We start from the raw sequence: 23,122 nt of genomic DNA, 5'->3' as shown, positions 1-23,122 counted from the left end.
AGCAAACAATCAGATTGAATGGATAGTTCATCTTTGCAACGGTTGTAAGGTTTGGTCTCATCACACACTTCCCTGGGAATGGCCTACCAATCACTATTAAAGACACAACGTTTTACAACCGATAAGATCAGATCCTGGCTGGTCCAGGTCCTAACTTGTTGAGCAGTGACAGGCGATCCTTCACTCTCAAAGGCATCCATGACCAACAGTAGGTCTGCGGGGTGTGGCGTTTCCACATCCGGCGCGGGCAACGGTAAACGGCTCAATGCATCGGCACAATTCTCGGTGTCAGGTCTAAGGTGAATGAAATAATCATAGGCAGATAATGTCAGCGCCCACCTCTGGATGTGGGACGATGCATTGGTATCGATACCTCTATGCTCTGAAAATAAAGATATGAGCGGCTTGTGATCGGTTTCAAGCTCGTGATGAAGCCCAAACAGATACTGGTGCATCTTTTTAATCCCATATATACGCAGGCTAAAGCTTCTTTCTCTACCATGCCACAGGTTCTTTCCGCTTTAGACATGCTTCTTGATGCATACACAATGGGTTGTAGTTTGCCCGACTCATTGGATTGTTGGAGCATGCAACCAACCCCATGTGATGAAGCGTCACAGTCCAATACTAGACTCCTGCACGGGTCATGATGTACCAGCAATTTGTTGGAACAAAGCAGATTTCTAGCCTTCTCGAATGGCCTGTCTTGAGATACACCCCAAACCCAGTCGTTGCCTTTTCTGAGCAGCATGTGCAGTGGTTCTAATAATGTGCTCAATTTAGGTAAGAAATTACCAAAATAGTTGAAAAGACGAAGGAACGAACACAGCTCCGTCACATTCTGGGGTCTGAGTGCATTTTTGATAGCCTCTGTTTACGCGTCCGTAGGCCTAATGCCGTATGGTAATGGGTACTGATTCTGTTTCGAAACTCGGTTGATCGTAACCTTGTGGTCTCCACAAATCCTGACAGTGCCATCATACTTCAGCACAAGATCAATGGGACTAGCCCATTCATTAAATTCGGCCTGTGAAATGATCTTTTCACGTTGGAGTTTGTCCAGTTCGATTTCGTCCTTCTCCCTCATAATGTACGGGACCGGCCGGGCTTTGTGATGGATGGGTCTTGCATCCGAGTCCATGTGGATCTGCACCTTGGCTCCCGTGAAGTTGCCGATGCCGGGTTCAAACAGCGAGGGAAATTTGCTCAGTACTTGAGCACATGAAGCGTCACCGATGACAAAGCTTTAATATCGTTCCAGTTCCACTTTATTTTTTCGAGCCAACTCCTGCCAAACAGCGTTGGACCATTGCCTGGAATGGTCCACAGCGATAGATCATGAACCGCCCCATCTTACGACACCTTGACTGCTGCACTGCCAATCACTGGTATGAGCTCTTTGGTGTAGGTACACAATTTTGCATTTACTGGACTCAGCTTGGGTTTCACGGCCTTGGTGTCCCACAGCTTTTTGAAAGTCCTCTGGTTCATAATTGACTGACTCGCACCCGTGTCTAATTCCATAGATACTGGCACGCCATTCAATTTTACTTCAAACATTATCGGTTGGTTCTTTGCCAGGAACGAATGTACACTATACACTTCCTCCTCGGGTATCTCGTGTTGCATTTCCGGATCTGCTCCAGATCGGTCTTCATCGTCCACGTAGTGTGTTGCAGCACGCTTGCTGAGCTGCGGCCCCATTTTCGCATAGACTCTACAAATATACTGTCTGAAACAGCACTGATGAGGCCAATGATTGCCCCCACAACGCCAACAGGGTGAAATCAGATTCGTGCCCAATGGTGGACTTCAAGCAGCTACAGGTTTCACAAACACAGTCGGGTAGGCCCTGCCAGGTGCAGCTCTGCCAACCGACGACACAACCTGGTGCACAGTACTTGCCATGGAGTTCTGACTCTGCGAGGATATCTGCTTTGTACTATCGACCGTGGTCAGGCAAGCCTGGACGATCGTGATGGCCCTGTTCAGATCCAGCATCTCCGCAACCAGCAGCTTCCACAGGATCACCTGGTGGTTTATGCCTATTACAAAGACGTCGCGCAGCATGTCTTCCAACGTGGATCCAAACTTACACGTCCCAGCGAGGCGTCTCAGGTCGGCAACAAATTCCACCACGTCCTGGCCCTCAGAACGGACATGCTTGTAAAAACAATATCTCGAGATAATGATGTCTTCTTTAGGTTTGAGATGGTCCTGAATCAGAGCACACAATTTCTCATAGGTCTTTTCCATTGGACGTGCAGGTGAGAGCAGATTCTTTATGAGGCTATAGATTTTTGGACCACAAACCGTGAGGAAAATCGCCCTGCGCCTAACTGCGTCAGTGTCTTCATCCAACTTGTTGGCCAGAAAGTACTAGTTGAGCAATCTGTAAAACCCTCCCAGTCTTCTTCCTCCATGAATCGATCCAGGATTCCAATGGTGCTCATTTTCTTTTTGTGCGTGAATGTTCGTATTGTGCCTCGTCGGCAAATGTTGCGTATGCAATAACTCAATAGGCTTAGTACCGTGAACTCAATCAGGTGTGACCTGACTCTACTTTATTAGCTCTCAAAGTGAGGAATAAACATGGAGGCTTTCTTTATCTACCTCCGACAGTCACTCCTCCTGGTGGCAAGTAAACCCAGGCATACATACATTACAAAGATCATGGCAGATCTGATCTTGGCCTCAACTCCACCCTCCTGCCTGCTCCCCATAACCCTAATCATTGAAGAATGTGTCTGTCTCCACCTTAAATATATTCAATGACCCAGCTCTCCAGGAAAGAGAACTCCAAAGATCCACCACCCTCTGAGAGAAGAAACTCCTCTCCACCTCCGCCCCAAATGGGCGAACCCCCACTATGAAACCATACCCCCAGCTCCAGACTACCCCACGAGGGGAACCATTCTCTCCGCATCCACCCATATCTGAGCTATAACTCTAACTTTTACTATATTACATCAGTGCTAGGAGGGCAATATCCTGAAATCTTACTTTTCTATCTCTCATGTGTTTCACTCCATTGGGCGATTTCCATTTGGGAAAATCAACATCAATAGGTGGTTAATGCTTCAAAATGGGGTTGGTAAACTTATCGCTCCATTAATGCCGATGCTTCCGCCACTGCCATTTTGAAATGGTACCTACCACTGGATAAGCAATAAGAACAAGGAGCAGGAGTAGCCATTTGGCCCTTCGAGCCTGCTCCGCCATTTAATAAGATCATGGCTGATCTGATCCTGATCTGATCCTGGCCTCAACTCCACTTCCCCACCCAGATATTGGAGTCATCATCATCATAGGCAGTCCCTCGGAATCGAGGCAGAGTGCATGCCTGAAATATGCATTTCCCTTTTCCATGCAAATCAAGCTTCTAATGATATAGTTCGGACTCTGATTGAAATGTTAAGAGATTGAAATTTTAAGCTAAAAGGAGCAGGAGTGCTCTTCCAGGCTCTACAAAATTCTGCGGGCCACTGCTGGCCTAGCTTTGCCCCACCTGGACATCGCCTTCCCTCCTCCCCCTCCAAGGACCTACCTGCGGGCCTCTGTCAGTAGGCTGCCATTCCTGAAGCCGAAAACCAGCAATCAGCATCAGGGCGCACATATATTCTGCAGACCTCCCTCAGTTAAAGCAACTACTTAGCTAATTTATTGATTAAGCAACGGCTGTGGTGTATTATTAAAGCTTTAAAGCTTTAATAGTACTGGCTGTTTGATTGTGTAAAACAAATAACACATCATCTAACAGAGTGGTATCTCTCTGGCTCCAGTTATAGGCCAGCTTTTCCTTTGGAGGTGAAGAGGACAATGTTACTAGCCCACGTGTGTCATAGATATTTTCCCCAGATAAACCCATCATCCCATGATGTGAATTTGAGATTTGTTGTCCCTTTAAATTAAGTGTTCTTGAAGATTAGGAGTGCCCTTGTGGCAGGAAAAGTGAGTTGAGAGAACCTATAGTGCAGATGCTAATTGAGTATTTGGAGAGGTTGCTCTTTGTACGACTGAGCTCCCCTAACACGCAGGTGCTGAAAGGGGAAGAATATGGGCCCAAATTTCCCCAGCTGCCTAGAGTGGCACAGTTAGGGGTAGCATGCCGACTTTCTAAGCCAAAAAAAGCACCAAAAACTTACCTTCCAATTTGGCCACTCCCTCGTCGTCCGGATCCATTGACGTGGCGCTGCAGAGCCTGCGGGGGGGGGGGGGGGGGGCGGAGCTTGGGCCCAGCGTCTTGTGGAGTGCCGGCAAGAGGATGCATGTCTGTTTGAGCGTGCACGCATGTGCAATGGGCGTTTCAGCGTGCACGCATGCACAGTGCAACAGGAAGCTTGGCAATCGGCCAATTAAAGGGAGAGCGTACTCAGTATCATTGGTAATGGACTATATATAAAGGTAAGGTTTAAATATTGATTTTTGTGTGGTTGAGGGAGTGGAAAGGAGTGCTGGATAGGTGGAAGAAAGGTGAGAACTGTGATTTTTGAACATTACCTGAGTGTAAGTCCAATACACGAATGGCGCAAGAGCGTGCAACAAGAACAAAGAATTTCCTCAATGAGGAAGTGGAGAAACTAGTGACTGTCATTGAGGAGAAATGGCTGGAGCTGGATATCAGCAAGAGTGGTCCGTCAAAAGTTTCACCCAAGGAAATGAGAAGAAGATGGAATCTAATTGCAGAATAATACTCCGCAGGAGTCAATACTGCAAGATCTGGAAGCCAGTGCAAGAAGAAATGGCAGGACGTTGGTCAAGTAGTGAGTGTAAGTAATATCTTCATCTTTACATTGAATTGCAATTGTAAATGTGACCATCTGTATGTGTCCCACCCATCAGAAGCACACCTTATGTGAAAATTAATATTTTCATCTTTGCAGAAGAAATTGCCCCACAACAAAAGGGAAAGACTTAGAACAGGAGGAGTCCGCCAAATCTGCACCAACTGTCACCCCTGGAACAGAGGGTTGCTGCCTTGCTGAATCACACCTGCAGAAAAAGAATCAGCTCTGCACAAGCTGGACCCACACGCGAGGGTGAGGATGAGTCATTAAAATGCATCATCGCCCTTCAAATCAACCTGCTGACTGGCCTGCTATGCGTCAGCCTATTCATGCCACCCATCCCGCCCCCTCATGTGTTGCTAACCATTTGACTGTTCTGTTGTATATTGCAGAAGAAGAAGACACGCCTCAACATCCTGAAGATCCACCAGAAGATCCAGATGCATGCGCTCCAGACTAAGGCGAGTCGGGGGAGGAGCGGTCCATGGAAATGTGTTCACGGGAGAATGCTGACCGCGATATGGATCAGTCCATAGTACAGGGCATCACACTGCCAGAAAACTCCATGAGCTCCTCGGCGACATTCCATGGTTTCACACCTTTCCGAGATTGCGGGTCCCAGTGGCGGTGGTGAAATGCATGTTGGGATATCCAGTGCCCCGTCGTGCTAGCCTGCACCTCACACTGGAGGGGTGCCACTAGGCAGACGCACGGCGAGGGGAAGGAGAAGCCGACCAATCTCTCCTGAGAGGCAGCCCTCAGCAGAGGTTAATCAGGTTCTGTCATTGAGTGAGGAGACCAATGCCCTCACAAGATCACTCGTGGCGGCCGTCACTGGGGTGTGTGATGAGATAGCGACACTGTCGGGTGAAATCTCAGCACTGAGACAGGAAGTGAGGGCGGGCATTTCAGAGGTGTGCAAATGATGGCAGATGCCATGGGGGAGATAGCTTCTGCAATAAGGACACAAAGGCCGGATAGTCAAATGCCACTCCCACTTCAATCCACGCACCAGCCACCGGTGAGACCCAAGCCCAGCCCCCAACCCCCCCCCCACCAACATCACCGACCCTATGAGGAACTGCACTTTCCCCGAGATGTGGGTGAGGGATGGGTGCAGCTTTTCTTTGCTGTTGTTGCTGTTGTTGCTGATGTTGCCGTTGTAGTTGAAGTGCACTGTAAAATATCCAATAATAGATATTTTGCATTAAAACTGAATCATGTTCCATTAGGACCACGCAACATTTAGGAACAACTGTAAAAAGTAAAAATCCCTTACCCCTACAGTCATGCATGCCTGCCGCCCCTAGCCCTGTAGTCAGTAAGGTATCTTTCATTTAATTTTGATGATGTTGTGCAGCTGTTGTGCTGAAGATGTTGTGATGTTTTGCTGATGTTGTGAAGGTCTTTAGTTGCTTTAGAATCTTCTAACTCACCTTCCCCCGCCCCCAGCTATCCTCTGGCTACCTGCGCTGATTTCTTAAATGTAGGTAAGGTTTTTCAATGCCGACAAAAGTGGCCACATACACTGGCCTAAGTTAGTTTGGAGTAACTTTCAGCTGGACAAATTTGCTTCTATGGCCAGAAGAGGCATAAGTGGCTTGTCATGCCCCCTTTTGGAGAGAACAAACTAAACTAGAAAAAAATCCTAACTAACTGACTTACACTGGAGCAAGTTAAATGGGGAAATTCGCGATTTTTGAGTTACTCCAAAAAAAGCTACTTACTCAAAAAAAAAAAGGGGCAACTCCTGGGGAAATTTGAGCCCTATGAGAGGCGAGTGAAGTCGCTATTAATGATGGAAAATATATGTTGGCCCTATTACCATGACTTACTTTAGCCATCTGTGTGAGGTCATTGAGTCTCTTTCTGCATTGTGTGGCAGTTCTTGGGATGGAGAAAGTTACACTGACTGTCCCTAACATCTCCCTCCAGACCTGCACCATCTTCTTTATGAGGCTTCCTGCCCTCAGTGCGCATGAGGCGGCCACTCCTTTCCCTGACTTTTGCCTGCAGCACCGTCACAGATGCGTCTGAAAAACTTGAAGCCCTTTTTGCTGCTGCCATGATGTTCACAATGCTCTCAGAAAAAATAAACTGTAAATAGTGAATTCAATAAAATAGCAAATAATTATCGGTTGTTAAATTGGTTAGCCCCCAAAACGTGTGGAGGAATTGTGATACGCGATTAATCCATGCCTGTTCAGTGTAATGCAAACAGCATGCCAACTTTGTAAGGTCTAATTCATTATCATGATTGCTGCATGCAACCAGTGTGCCCACTCTGTTCATTGGCTGCACACATTAGCAGCGGGCCCAATATCATGAGTGGCTAAAGCTAGCCTGCACGACTTAAAGCTGGCCTGCAGCTCTTAAAGGAGAGGTGCATTGTGGCTGGGAGTCATTGTACAAGTGAATCTGACCTGGGAAAGAGTGAAATACGGCTGACCATTGGAGAAAGCAGGTACCAAGGTTTTCGGATACTGCATTGGAGGTCTTGGTTGAATAGATGAAAAAGAAGAGAGATATATTGTACCCTCAAGGGGGCGGAGGCTTTCCAGACACATGCTTACAAGAAGGTCAATGCCACGAGTATAACTCCAAGAACATGGATGCAGTGCAGTGAGAAGTTTAATGATCTCACACAAGTCGTCAAGGTCAGTGAATGCATCTTCTAGAAATAGTGGATGCATTGGTGATAATTTTCCAACAGTCTATCAACTCTGGATCAGTTCCTATGGACTGGAGGGTAGCTAATGTAACACCACTTTTTAAAAAGGGAGGGAGAGAGAAAGCGGGTAATTATAGACCGGTTAGCCTGACATCAGTAGTGGGGAAAATGTTGGAATCAATTATTAAGGATGAAATAGCAGCGCATTTGGAAAGCAGTGACAGGATCGGTCCAAGTCAGCATGGATTTATGAAGGGAAAATCTTGCTTGACAAATCTTCTGGAATTTTTTGAGGGTGTAACTAGTAGAGTGGACAAGGGAGAACCAGTGGATGTGGTGTATTTGGACTTTCAAAAGTCTTTTGACAAGGTCCCACACAAGAGATTCGTTTGCAAAATCAAAGCACATGGCATTGAGGGTAATATACTGACGTGGATAGAGAACTGGTTGGCAGACAGGAAAAGCAGGGAGTCAGGATAAATGGGTTCATTTCAGAATGGCAGGCAGTGACTAGTGGAGTGCCGCAGGGTGCAATGCTGGGACCCCAGCTCCTTACAATATACATCAATGATTTGGATGAAGGAATTGAGTGTAATATCTCCAAGTTTGCAGATGACACTAAACTGGGTGGCGGTGTGAGCTGTGAGGGGGACGCTAAGAGGCTGCAGGGTGACTTGGACAGGTTAGGTGAGTGGGCAAATGCATGGCAGGTGCAGTATAATATGGATAAATGTGAGGTTATCCACTTTGGGCGCAAAAACGCGAAGACAGAATATTATCTGAATGGAGGCAGATTAGGAAAAGGGGAGGTGCAACGAGACCTGGGTGTCATGGTTCATCAGTCATTGAAAGTTGGCATACAGGTACAGCAGGCAGTGAAGAAGGCAAATGGTATGTTGACCTTCATAGCTAGGGGATTTGAATATAGGAGCAGGGAGGTCTTACTGCAGTTGTATAGGGCCTTGGTGAGGCCTCACCTGGAATATTGTGTTCAGTTTTGGTCTCCTAATCTGAGGAAAGACGTTCTTGCTTTTGAGGGAGTGCAGTGATTCCAGGGATGGCTGGACTGGCATATGAGGAGAGACTGGATCGACTGGGCCTTCATACACTGGAGTTTAGAAGGATGAGAGGGGATCTCATAGAAACATATAAGATTCTGACAGGACTGGACAGGTTAGATGCGGGAAGAATGTTCCCGATGATGGGAAAGCCAGAACCAGGTGACACAGTCTAAGGATAAGGGGTAGGCCATTTAGGACTGAGATGAGGAGAAACTTCTTAACTCAGAGAATTGTTAACCTGTGGAATTCCCTGCCGCGGAGAGTTGTTGATGCCAGTTCATTGGATATATTCAAGAGGGAGTTAGATATGGTCCTTACGGTTAAGGGGATCAAGGGGTATGGAGAGAAAGCAGGAAAGGGGGACTGAGGGAATGTTCAGCCATGATCTTATTGAATGGTGGTGCAGGCTCGAAGGGCTGAATGGCCTACTCCTGCACTTATTTTCTATGTTTCTATGTTTGTAAGAATGCCAACTGAAGAGTAAACCAACTTTCAAGGCTATAAGCAGAAATCCTCAGAGAGTACCTGGAAGAAAAGCAACAGGATGAAGAGATACATGTCATCAGGAGCACAAAGCCAGTGCTGAGCAGAGCCGACATGCAGCGGCAGGGCAAGCAATTGAAATCATTAGTGGTTTGTTTATCGCCATTTAACAATAGTTCTTGGCCATTATCTTGCCATTCATCTCATTGCTATTTGTGGGGCTTTGCTGTGCACAAATTAGCTGCCATGTGTGCCTACAAAACAACAGTGACTGTGAAAATCCTTCCAAGCTATTTATTTGGCTCTAAAGCACTTTGGGATGCCCTGAGGACATGAAATGCAAGTTTTTTGTTTTTCATTCTTTCTGTTTAAACCCAGGAAATGCACTGAATTAATCTGTTTACATGATATATATCTACAGGCTAAAGACTTTTAGGGGCTGAAATTGGTCTTCACCAGTAGTAGGAAATGGGCTCATACTGAACTGGCAGCCCATTTTACACCATTTTCCATTGGAAAAGAAAATCGATCACAGTGTAAAAAGGTCTTCTATTTGCTTTGAACACATTTTGTGCTATTGGCAAAGACAAATGTCATCCCCTTAAAGCCTAAGGTTGGCATGATCTACACACCACTTCTTGATTCACTTAATCTTTCCAGTTTTTTCAATATTGATAGAGTCTGGCACTATGGGCTATTACCCCTCACATAGATTTTCTTTCATAGGCTCCCTGTTGCTATACAAATGGAATCTTCTGTTGCAGGTTTAATACAGGAATTTTAAATGGTTTTACTCACTGCAAAATAATGTAATCAAATTCATAACATTGCTTGTGGCTAACAATAATTATTGACTGGTCGTGTCTAATGATGTGAGCATGGAGGTTGAGTTAATGTTACACAAGTGAGTACTTGTTTGTGGATAAGTCATACATTGTTTCCTAAATTATAGACTGAAAGCTAAATTGCAAAGGTTACTTCCTTCTTCCAAAAGAAAGATGACACATTGAGAACTACAGATAATGAAAAATAATTATTGAATTTTGGCTTCAACTCAGGATCTCATGAAATATCTGTATGTGCCCCCCGACTCAGCTCTACTCGAAAGAGGAAAGAGAGCTTGCACGAATTATGTTTGTGGCTAAATTGCACGCCTGCAGGCATCCCCATGTGTCTCTGCCTCAGAACTACCCTTCCGCCCCCCCCCCCCCCCCCACAAAAACTTCACAGGAACACTGCCTCCCACTCTTGGGACCTAATTTTAAACAAGAAGCGTTCAACATTTATAATCATAATTGTAGATTCATCATCATCATCATCATCATAGGCTGTCCCTCGAATTGAAGATGACTTGCTTCCATGTCAAAAAGTTCACAGGTGCTTCAATGAACGTCCTAAAATTCCAGGTCCCGAATTCAATTTTGAAGGGTGGAAGATGCCTGTGCGTGGATTTTTTTAAAGTGTGGTGGCCTTGCACACAAGCCACTACACAGGCTTGACAGAGCTCGGTCTTGGTCCAGTGGCAAAGATTAATCAAGATGACTGGAGACCAGTTCTGCTGCACGGACTGAGTGCGCACACATATCGCAGTGTGGGCTGGCCTGTGCTGTCCCTGGGCCCTCGCCTCTTCTGGACCCCGAACTTGTGCCTCTCCTGGGCCCCGATCACATCCCTCTATAATCTCTCACTGCTCCTTTGCCCCGACCTCACAGCTTATGCTGTAGCTGCCCACGCTCCAATCACCGACCTGGATCTTGGTGACGTCCCTCGTCACTGCCATTGTTCTCCTGCTCCAGCACGTGCTGCTCCCTGGAGTGGCATGCCGCCACACTGCTCCTTCCACTCCCCGGCCTGCTCCGATGGTGCTCGCAGGCCAGGGGCCGCTCAGCCAGATTCAGTGTTAAACCACATAGCTGATCTATAGTTGAAGAGGAAAAGACACCCAGTGTTGATGCAATGCTGCCTCCTGCTTTAAAATCAGATCCCCGATGGAGTGTATTGAGCAAAAATACTCAGGTATCAAAGCCCTGTTGACAGACTCAGCAATTGGCAGTCAGGGAAGGCTTCGAGACCCAGTGGCTGCAGCTTTAGAGCCCATTCTTTGCGCCTACTTTCCCACTTGGATGAACTTGTCAAATTTCAAGACCCTTTGACTGCACCCCTACCCCTGAAGACCATGAGCTCGGGCCTGATGAACTTCCTCCACCATGAGGCAGTGCCATAAAGGGCCAGTACAGAACTTTCAATCCTCATATATGGAAACACTCCAAGGACTCTGTTGCATGCACACATTTCCAGCCACCTGGCACCACCCAATCCATAAATGACCCATACTGGCGAGGCAACAAGGACAGACCCAAGCCTTAAGTAGAACACAGTCCCAGCTGACTGAAATCCTAGTAACAGAATTTCAAAAATGTTGAGAATTTTCTAGACACAGACAGAAATTTGTACATGAAATCCATGAACTCCACAGTGCAAACATCCAGGCAAAATATTGTATAAAAGTGTGAAATTTGTGTCCACAAAAGCAAAATAGTCATAACAAACCTGACCACTCAGAAAAACTTTTTGTGTGAATAGAATCAAAAAATGTCCACTAAATTAGGCAATGTTGACAACAGGAGGTGATGCAACAACGTCTGTGTCATCAGAAATCTCAAAGGCCTTGAAAAGGGCAGATCAATCCCTTTCATCCAGAGCACTCTCAAGTCTCTATTAGTCCTGGATACCATGCCGCTCCTGACACTGACCTAGCCTCAATGAGCCTTCAGAATGCCCCAGTTACTTATCTTTCAGACCGTCAAAGCTAAGGGAGAACAGAAGCTTCAGGGGTATTGCATAATCATTTTTGCAGACCATGTCCCTGGGCTTCCGAGAAAACACAAGGCCTTTGATGAGATTATATTTTCCCTCCGAAATAGAAGTACTATGTACAGAACAATGTAGCCCGTCATATTTAAAATATTGGCCTGTCTAAGCTGTCCATGCAGTGCCACCTCCTTGTGCCGAACAACAAGGCAGGTGAATCCGTCTGACAGAGGACGGAGCACATAAAGAACAAGAGCAGCGGGCATTGCCTTGCATGATATCCAAAGGCAATATCGTACTGCTGGTGCATCACACAGACACTGATATTGCGGGCCTCCCCCAAATAAGACCCCAGACACTATTGATGGTTATTGCCCAAAGGATTAAGGGGCATCACTATTCAGACTAGGATTATTGTGAATATTTGCAGATGTGAAGAAGGAGAGGGGGAAATTGAAAGGATGATGAAGGGAAATAAGACAAGGGGTGTTGTCTTTCATTGAAATTCTCAATTAAAGGCACTAAATCTCTGCCTGGGCACATCAGTGTTGTCCCACTCAAACTTCTGAAGGTGGCCCAGGTTAATTCCAAAAATAGTGCCAGGGAAAATTGTGGCACAGACACAAACAAACACCTGCTGCATCATCTTGATGGAGTAACACCTCATCATTGAAAGAAATAAAGAACTTCCCTTTATACAGCACCTTTCATGACTTTCTGCTCTTCCTGGCCTCCTAAAATTCTCCCACAAAAGTCTCTGGGTCTTTTGTGGAGCAGCCATTAGTGGCCCCTTTAAGAACTGCTGATTAGGCCACTCACCACCTAATACAAATGGGTAGAGGGTGCATAGAGCACAGGAACTGAAAATTGAAATCCGGGTCATACAGGTGACATAGGACCCCAATTTCTATACGTAAGCAACCTTCTGTATGAAACAGGTGAGTGTGCTGCTCAGCTATTGGCAGGCCAACCTGAAAATTGCAACAGGTGGGCCTTGGATGTCCATGGGGTGGGTGAGGTGCCCTCTGATTTTAAACTGCCTTTCATCTATTTTTCAGCTGAAAAACAGCAACCAGCAGCTGAATATCACACCTAACTCTATACAGCTACCCATTCTCAACTCCCATGATACAGAAAGTAGAGAGTGGTGGTGATGGTTATTTTTCCGAATGGAGGGAAATGTGCCTTGATGTCTGTCATGTATCTTACATTATTATATATAACTGTATCCTAACATGCTATACATGACTGTAATAAGATATGACCTGTAACCACCAGCATACCTTACCACCAGGGGTGCACTTACAAGAGACAGGTATATAAGGGCAGGTCTCAGGCAAGTGCAGCATTCCAGAGCTGTGAAATAAAGGTGCAGGTCCAGAGTGACTTTGACTTCACTACATGCCTCGTGTGAATCTGTACTGAGGGGACAGGACTTTACAGTGGCGACGGGTTACGGGATTACAGAATCCACAGAATGGCGAACAACGGATCAGATGAAAAGTACAATGCGGGAGACAATTGGGAGGACTTTATACAAAGGCTCCAGCAAAGCTTTGTAACCAAAGACTGGTTAGGCGACGATAAGGCAGACAAGAGAGGAGCCCATCTCTTGACCAGCTGTGGCTCGAAAACATACGCTTTACTGAAGGATCTGTTGGCACCCGAGAAACCAGCAAGCAAGTCGTTTGAAGAATTGAGCACACTGGTAAGAGACTACCTGAAGCCAGTGAGCAGCCTACACATGGCCAGACACAGGTTCTACAACTACAGACACTGTGTGGGCCAGAGCATACCCGACTTCGTGGCGGAACTTCAGAGGTTGCCTAGTTTATGTGAGTTCTCCGATGAACTGAGGAGAGAAATGCTGAGAGACTTTTTCATTGAAGGAATAGGCCACGCAGGCATATTCTGAAAGCTCATAGTGACCAAGAACATGACCTTAGAGGCAGCAGCACTGGTTGCACAGACATTCTTGGTAGGGGAAGAAGAAACGAGGTTGATTTACAATGCAGGTACGACAACTAACGAAATATTGGAACAAGAAGTTCACAGCACTAAACAAGCTGCTACCCCCACACACAGACAAAACCGGGAGAACAGGTTCTTGACAGCAGGCAGAAGCCATTAAGGGCCACAGGAATGGCCGTTCACACCTCATCAACCCACAATGCGAGCAATCAACTACAAACTGAGAGAAGCTCAAGAGAGATCAGCCAGATGCAGCTCATTCTTTGGAAAATCTTTGAACAATGGAATAGGTCTGTGCTGGAGGTGTGGGGGTGGGCACTCGGCAAGGGGATGTCGATTTCAGCAGGCTGTTTGCAGAAATTGTGAATATACAGGGCATTTGGCCCGCATGTGCAAAAAAACGGCAGCTCGGCTGGTATACGAATCGGATGGGTCGGAAAGCGGACCAGAAGATGGTGGGGACAGTACCCGGGACACCGGTGTACAGCAGGTCAACACGATCAATGGCCACTGCTCCCACAACAGGACGCCTCCTATAATGATGAGAGTCCTACTCAACGGGATATCTGTCAACATGGAGCTGGATACAGGAGTGAGTCAATCTCTCGCTCAACAATTTGAACAACTGTGGCTGCATAAAAGAGACAGACCAAAACTCACAAGGGTCGACACCACACTAAGGACCTATACCAAAGAAATCGTACCAGTCCTCGGCAGCGCTATGCTCTCTGTCACACACAAAGGGACAGTGAACTGACTTCCCCTGTGGATTGTCCCCGGAGACCCCCCAGCACTGCTGGGGAGAAGCTGGCTGGCAAAACTAAACTAGAAATGGGATGATGTCCATGCCATGTCATTAGAAAAACGGACCTCCTGCTCAACAGTTATAAAGCAATTTGAACATCTCTTTCAGCCAGGTGTGGGCACTTTCAAAGGGGCCAAAGTCAAAATCTACATCACACAGGATGCTAGACCGGTCCATCACAAGGCCAGAGCTGTGATGAGGGAAAAGATTGAACACGAACTAGACAGGCTTCTGCGGGAAGGCATTATATCACCTGTGGAATTTAGCGACTGGGCAAGTCCCATCATCCCAGTCATGAAGCCTGATGGATCTGTACGAATGTGTGGGAACTACAAATCTACCATAAACAGAGTCTCCCTACAGGACCAGTATCTGCTGCCCAGAGTGGAGGGCTTATTTGCCACATTGGCTGGAGGTAAACTTTTCTCAAAATTAGACCTCACATCTGCGTATATGACGCAAGAATTGACCGAGGAATCCAAGCTAATCACCACCATCAACACACATCGAGACCTTTTCATGTACAATCGATGTCCATTCCGCATCAGGTCGGCAGCTGCCATATTCCAGCGCAACATGGAGAGTCTGCTCAAGTCTATCCCGGGGACGGTTGTATTTCAAGACGACTTACTTATCACGGGCAGGGACACCGACTCCCATCTCCATAATTTGGAGGAAGTACTAAAGCGGTTGGATCGGGTAGGCCTACGAGTCAAGAAATCCAAGTGCCTGTTTCTCACACCCGAGGTTGAATTTTTGGGCAGAAGGATTGCCACTGATGGAATCCGCCCAACAGAGTCCATAACAGAAGCAATTCGGCTGGCACCCAGGCCCCGGAATGTCTCAGAACTGCGTGCCTTTCTCGGGCTACTCAATTACTTTGGGAACTTTATGCAGAACTTAAGCACGCTGCTGGAGCCTCTCCACGTGCTACTCAGAAAGGGGTGCGATTGGTTTTGGGGAAATGCCCAGAAACGCGCCTTCAATAAGGCACACAACCTTCTGTTTTCCAACAGTGTTTTGACTTTCTTTGACCCAGGTAAAAAGCTAGTTCTCACATGCGATGCGTCAGCTTATGGGGTCGGGTGCGTTTTGCAACGTCAATAGTGCGGGCAAATTACAACCCATAGCTTATGCCTCCAGGTCACTTTCGCGGGCGGAGCGTGGGTACGGAATGGTAGAGAAGGAGGCGCTCGCGTGCGTGTATGGTGCAAAAAGATGCACCGACACCTTTTCGGGGCCAAGTTCGCGTTAGAAACCGACCACAATCCCCTTACGTCCCTCCTATCCGAGAGCAAGGCAATAAACGCCAACGCCTCGGCGTGAATTCAACGGTGGGCACTCATGCTGGCGTCCTTCGACTATACCATAAGGCACAGACCAGGCACAGACAACTGTGCCGACGTGCTCAGCAGGCTACGCCTGGCGACCAAGGAAGGGTCTGACGAACAGGACTGTGAGATAGTCATGGCAATCAATGCCTTTGAGTCTACAGGTTCGCCCATGACGGCTCGCCAAATCAGAGCCTGGGCGGCCAGTGACCCCACGTTATCCTTAATAAAAAGATGTGTCCTAACCGGTGACTGGGCAGAGGCTCGCGATGCCTGCCCTGAGGAATTAAAACCCTTTCACAGGCGCATGCATGAGCTATCACTACAAGCAGACTGCCTGATGTGGGGCAGCTGAGTAGTCATGCCTCTGTGAGGCAGAGAGGCATTTGTCCAGGAGCTCCACTGCGAGCACCCGGGGATCGTTCTCATGAAGGCCATAGCCCGATCCCACGTCTGGTGGCCTGGTATTGATGCGGACTTGGAGCTCTACGTCCGAAGGTGCACCATTTGTGCCCAACTCAGCAAATCCCCCAGGGAGGCTCCACTGAGCCCCTGGTCCTGGCCTACCAAACCGTGGTCACGGGTGCATGTAGACTATGCGGGCCCATTCATGGGCAAAATGTTCCTCGTAGTTGTAGATGCATTTTCAAAGTGGATCGAATGCACCATTTTAAACTCGAGCACAACCTCCACCACTGTGGAGAGCCTCGCAACCATGTTTGCAACGCACGGAATCTCTGATATATTGGTCAGTGACAATGGTCCGTGCTTCACCAGCGCAGAATTCCAAGACTTTATAATTGACCACGGCATAAATCACGTCAAGACGGCACCGTTCAAGCCGGCCTCCAATGGCCAGGCGGAGAGAGCAGTGCAAATCGTTAAACAATGCATGTTTAAAATTCAAGGTCCCACGCTGCAGAGTCACCTGTCGTGACTGCTGCTGGCATACAGATCTCGTGCGCACTCATTGACTGGGATCCCCCCCGCGCAACTGTTGATGAAAAGGACTTTAAAAACAAGGCTCTCCTTAATCCTCCCAGACATGCACGAAATCGTTGAGGCAAAGCGCTGTAAGCTGACTGAGTATCATGACAGAAATTCGAGGGGGAGATGGAATGAGATAGAGGACAAAGTGTTTGTACTAAACTATGGCAGGGGTCCCAAATGGCTTGCAGGGACAATAACGGGCAAGGAAGGAAACAGGCTACTGGTAGTACAAATGGACAGTGGCAAAACCTGCCGGAGGCATGTAGACCAAGTCAAAAGCAGATTTACCAACAACACTGCGGAACCAGAGGCAGACTACAATGTGGAACTCGCACCACACCTGGTGGACAGACAGAGGGAACAAACTGAGGAAAGGGCAATCCCAACAGACAGCTCAGGCGAGTCAACAACAATCACACCAATCGAAACAGACAGCCCAGGCTAGATACCAGCAACCACACCCAAAGAAAAACAGACACCAAGGCAAACAACTGAACCACAACTTAGATGCTCCACGCGAGAGCGTAGACCACCTGAGAGACTGAACCTATAAAGACAATAAGACCTTGGGGGAGGGTGATGTCATGTATCTTACATTATTATATATAACTGTATCCTAATATGCTATACATGACTGTAATAAGATATGACCTGTAACCACCAGCATACCTTACCACCAGGGGCGCACTTGCAAGAGACAGGTATATGAGGGCAGGTCTCAGGCAAGTGCAGCATTCCAGAGCTGTGAAATAAAGGTGCAGGTCCAGAGTGACCTTGACTTCACTACATGCCTCGTGTGAATCTGTACTGAGGGGACAGGACTTTACAATGTCCTCCAGGGATTGGTGATAGGATCACTGCTCTTTTTGATATATATTAATAATCTGCATTTGGATATAGCGGGAATAATTTCAAAGTTTGTCTATGACATGAAACTCGGAAATGTAGTAAACAGTGAGGAGGATATTAACAGACTCCAGTAGGACATAGTCAGACTGGTGAAATGGGCAAACACATGGCAGATGAAATTTAACGCAGAGAACTGTGAAGTGATTCATTTTGGATGTAAGAATAAGGAGAGGCAATATAAACTAAATGGTCCAATTTTAAATGGTGTGCAAGAAGAGACAGACCTGTTGGTGTACATGCACAAGGCTTTGAAGCTGACAGTACTAGTTGAGAACACTATTAAAAATACATACATTATTCTTGGCTTTATAAATAGAGGCATAGAGTGCAAGGAAGTTATGCTAAACATTTATAGAACACTGGTTAGGCCCCAGCTGGAATATTGTGGTCAATTCTGGGCACCACACTTTAGGAAGGATGTCAAGGCCTTAGAAATGGTGCAGTGGAGATTTACTAAAATGGTGCCATGGATGAAAGACTTCAGTTACATGGAGAATCTAGGATAGTTCTCCTTAGAAAGTTCAGTAGAGGTTTGATAGAGGTGCTCAAAATTATGTAGGGTTTTGATAGAGTAAATAAGAAGAAACTGTTTCCAGTGACAGTAGTGGGGAAAATGTTGGAATCAATTATTAAAGATGAAATAGCAGCACATTTGGAAAGCAGTGACAGAGTCGGTGCAAGTCAGCATGGATTTATGAAAGGGAAATCATGCTTGACAAATCTTCTAGAATTTTTTGAGGATGTAACTAGTAGAGTGGACAAGAGAGAACCAGTCAATGTGGTGTATTTGGACTTTCAAAAGGCTTTTGACAAGGTCCCACACAAGAGATTGGTGTGCAAAATTAAAGCACATGGTATTGGGGGTAATGTATTGACATGGATAGAGAACTGGTTGGCAGACAGGAAGCAGAGAGTCGGGATATTTGGGTCCTTTTCAGAATGGCAGGCAGTGACTAGTGGGGTGCCACAGGGCTCAGTACTGAGATCCCAGCTCTTTACAATATACATTAATGATTTAGATGAAGGAATTGAGTGTAATATCTCCAAGTTTGCAGATGACACTAAGCTGGATGATGGTGTGAGCTGTGAGGCGGACGCTAAGAGGCTGCAGGGTGACTTGGACAGGTTAGGTGAGTGGGCAAATACATGGCAGATGCAATATAATGTGGATAAATGTGAGGTTATCCACTTTGGGGGCAAAAACACGAAGGCAGAATATTATCTAAATGGCGACAGATTAGGAAAAGGGGAGGTGCAACGAGACCTGGGTGTCATGGTACATCAGTCATTGAAAGTTGGCATACAAGTACAGCAGGCGGTAATGAAGGCATATGGTATGTTGGCCTTCATAGCTAGGGGATTTGAGTATATGAGCAGGGAGGTCTTACTGCAATTGTACAGGGCCTTAGGGAGGCCTCACCTGGAATATTGTGTTCAGTTTTGATCTCTTAATCTGAGCAAGTATGTTCTTGCTATTGAGGGAGTGCAGCGAAGGTTCACCAGACTGATTCCCGGGATGGCAGGACTGACATATGAGGAGAGACTGGATTGACTGGGCCTGTATTCACTGGAGTTTAGAAGGATGAGAGGAGATCTCATAGAAACATATAAAATTCTGACAGGATTGGAAGGTTGGATGCAGGAATAATGTTCCTGATGTTGGGGAAGTCCAGAACCAGGGGACACAGGGGATAAGGGGTAAGCCATTTAGGACTGAGATGAGGAGAAACTTCTTCACTCAGAGAGTTGTTAACCTGTGGCATTCCCTTCCGCAGAGAGTTGTTGATGCCAGTTCATTGGATATATTCAAGAGGCAGTTAGATATGGCCCTTACGGCTAAAGGGATCAAGGGGTATGGAGAGAAAGCAGGAAAGGGGTACTGAGGTCAATGATCAGCCATGATCTTATTGAATGGTGGTGCAGGCTTGAAGGGCTGAATGGCCTACTGCTGCACCTATTTTCAATGTTTCTATGTAACTGGAGGACACAAATTTAAGTTAATTGGCAAAAGAACCAGAGGTGACATGAGGAAATAATTTTTTTTGCAACAAGTTGTTATGATCTGGAATGCACTGCCTACATAGGTGGTGGAAGCAGATTCAATAATAACTTTCAAAGGAGAATTGGATATATTCTTGAAGGAGAAACGTTTGCAGGACTAATTGACAGCTCTTTCAAAGAGCCGGCACTGGCACGATGAGCTGAATGGCCTCCTTCTGTGCTATATCATTCTGTGATTCTATGAATATTTACAAATTTACAATCACCTCAACTCAGAGGTCTCACATTGCTTTTAACAATTCCCTTTATACTGAGCGAATACATAAATACTTTACTGTTCCTTTTGATGTTTTTTAAATTGTGTTCCTCATGCACCCTTTTAATTTTGCTTATCTCATTTTGAAATACTTATCATATTTTCTTATATTCTCATTTAGTTTTCTCATTATTATTATATTCCTCAAAGGCCCTCTTCTTCAATTTTGATTGTTATCTAATCTATTTATTCATCCTAAAACTACAGTTGCTTTCCTTCTTGTTTATAATATACTCATTCTGTACATTTGCAATCTCTATTTTTAGAAACATCCCAGAGTTGCTGCACTGTCCTGTGTGGCAATTTCCTCTGACACCTCACCTCAGCTAGCTCATTCCTCATCCTCAAAAATATGCTCTAATCCCAGCTAGTGTTGTAATATTTGTACAGAATGTTTTCCTTTCTAATAGGATCTTCAACCTTATCATATTGTGGTCACTGCCCCCAAGTTGCTCACGCACATCTCATTACTCACATCCAGATCTCACAATGCCTCGACCATTATGGGCCTACGAACATACTGCTTGAGGAATGAGTCATACACATTTTAAGAATTCCATTCTCTTTTCTTCATTTACTTCCTCCCAGTCCCAATCGATAATTTGGAGAATTAAAATCTCCTGCAACATCATTTATTATCCAGTCATCTCTCTGATCTGATTGCAGATTTCTTCTTTCATTTCTTTCCACACTCTGAAGGTGTGTACTGCACCCATACAAATGTAACAAGCCCTTTTTAAACAATCTTTGAGCTCCAACCATATTAACTCTGTCTGTACCCCTTCTTTGTCTACATCAGCCCTCTCTACAGCATATATTCACTCTTTTAACAATACTGTCTCCACCAGCCTTTTTAGCTTTTCTATCCCTCCTAAATATACTGGACTGTATTTTGCAGTCAGCGGTGAAGAAATGGTGCTTGCCGTTCAGTACGTTGACAGCTGCCCACAAACTGTTTGTGGGCTTTTGAGTGGAGACTTGGTGGGAGAAATTTGGGAGCACCACAAAATTAGCGCCAGTCGCTAATCGTTTTCTACTTTAAAAAATTCAGGGGTAGGAAAGAATGGAATGCTAAATCAGGCGTTCCACTTCCTCCCTGGAGTGCAAGGGGCAGCAGGCAGGGCAGTAAGTTGAGCAGTGCTGCACACCGGGCCATGCCTCTGAGGGTCAATACCGGGAGAAAAGAAAAAAAATAAAGACTTGCATTTATATTGCGCCTTTCATGACCCCCAACATCTCAATGTGCTTTACAGCCAATGAAGTACTTTTGGAGTGTAGTCACTGTTGTAATGTGGGAAATAAGGCAGCCAATTTGCACACAGCAAGCTCCCACAAACAGCAACATGATCATGAGCAGATAATCCGTTTTGTTATGTTGATTGAGGGATAAATATTGGCCAGGACATTGGGGATAACTCCCCTGCTCTTCTTTGAAATAGTGTCACGGGATCTTTTATGTCTACCTGAGAGAGCAGTCGGGACCTCGATTTAACGTCTCATTCGAAAGCACTCCCTCAGTATTGCGCTGGAGTGTCAACCTAGATTTAAGTGCTCAAGTCCTTGGAATGGAACTTGAACCCACAACCTTCTGACTCAGAGGTGAGTATGCTACCCACTGAGCCAGAGCTGGGAGGCATTAAGGCGGCCAATTTCTAGGCCTTGCAGTCATTGTCTGTCTGAATCAGTGCCCTCTACAGCGGATCTATGGCGTATGTGAGCAGAAGAAGCAACAACGTGACTCTTCAACCAATCAGCTTGAAGAATCCTCACTGAGCCACGTAGAGTCCAAACCAGGAAGTATAAACTAGATTTAAGTCATGTACAGAAAGGGAAATAAAGAGACAGGAAGTAAGATGGGATTAAGAGAGAGAAAAATAAAAGAGTCAGAAATAAAATCTTCAACATTAATTAAATTCTGAAGGAATGAATTTCAATGCTTGTAAAAGTGGCAGTAATGTAAGATGTTGTGAAAATTTGCTTAGTGTTGACCAAATTTCATGTACCAATATGCCTCACGAGAATCAACAAACATTCTGCTGAACAAATGTAAATTAGAGCCTGCTGAACATGCAAGCTGTTCTGTGATTTCAAAAGCTGTGTTTAGATGGTTGTAGCTGCAGAGGGTAATCAAAAATAAACAAAACCTTCCGATCTTAAGACATTTGTAGACTTAGGTGCCAAAATTGACCCTTTCCTTAAGGCCTGTTACCAGCGCAAATCAGTGGCCATGACGCGAGTGGAGTGGCCGCCGACTTTTCATGGAATGGCATCTGCTAGCCCAATTACCCTCCCAAGTTCTCCCAGTGGTGCCCCAATCCTCTCCCCCTCCCCACTGCTCCACTGCTGCCGATTGATGTGAAGCACATCATCACCGTGCGCACCGCCGATCTACCCCCCCCCCCGACAGCGACATTCCCCTCCAAATATCTTCGGCCCGCCCAGCGATGCCAAAACCTGCTTTTTATGAGTGGTCCAGTGAGCCTGAGGCCTTCTGTAGTGGCAGTGTGGCTTCCCTTAAAGGGGAGGATGCACTGCCGCTGCCACCATGTTTTTTTATTGGCGGCCGCCTGCCATGTCGGTCCGACAAATATGTCCGCGGGTTAGGCCAGGCATATTTGTGATGTTGGGCTCTTGGGTGTTCGGCCACTGTCCTGGCCAAAACACTCCCTGGTGGCCCAGTGGCCCAAAGTTTTAAAATCGCGGAGGTTTAAGTGAAGGGGAGAGCCGTGGTGACGCGGATCCGTGATGACATAATCGCGGTGGTGACTCCGCTCCGCACCCAACTTCCGCCCCTCACCTGTTGCGGCCATCGCCGCGTTGCCGCCTCTCAAGTGTTGTCACCGACCCCAGTAAGACCGACTTCCAAATCAAAACAAAAAAAACCCAAAGAGCCATATGTCGCTCAAGATGTGACCTGAAACGCCGCCGTGGTTAAAATCCATCGAAACGGGGTGGGATGTACCGTTTCTGGAGGGGGTGGGGGTAA

Source organism: Pristiophorus japonicus, chromosome 10 (genome assembly GCF_044704955.1).
Source record: "Pristiophorus japonicus isolate sPriJap1 chromosome 10, sPriJap1.hap1, whole genome shotgun sequence".
Lineage (NCBI taxonomy): Eukaryota > Metazoa > Chordata > Chondrichthyes > Pristiophoridae > Pristiophorus > Pristiophorus japonicus.
The sequence above is the reverse complement of the archived record's forward strand: the minus strand, read 5'-3'. Positions refer to the sequence as shown.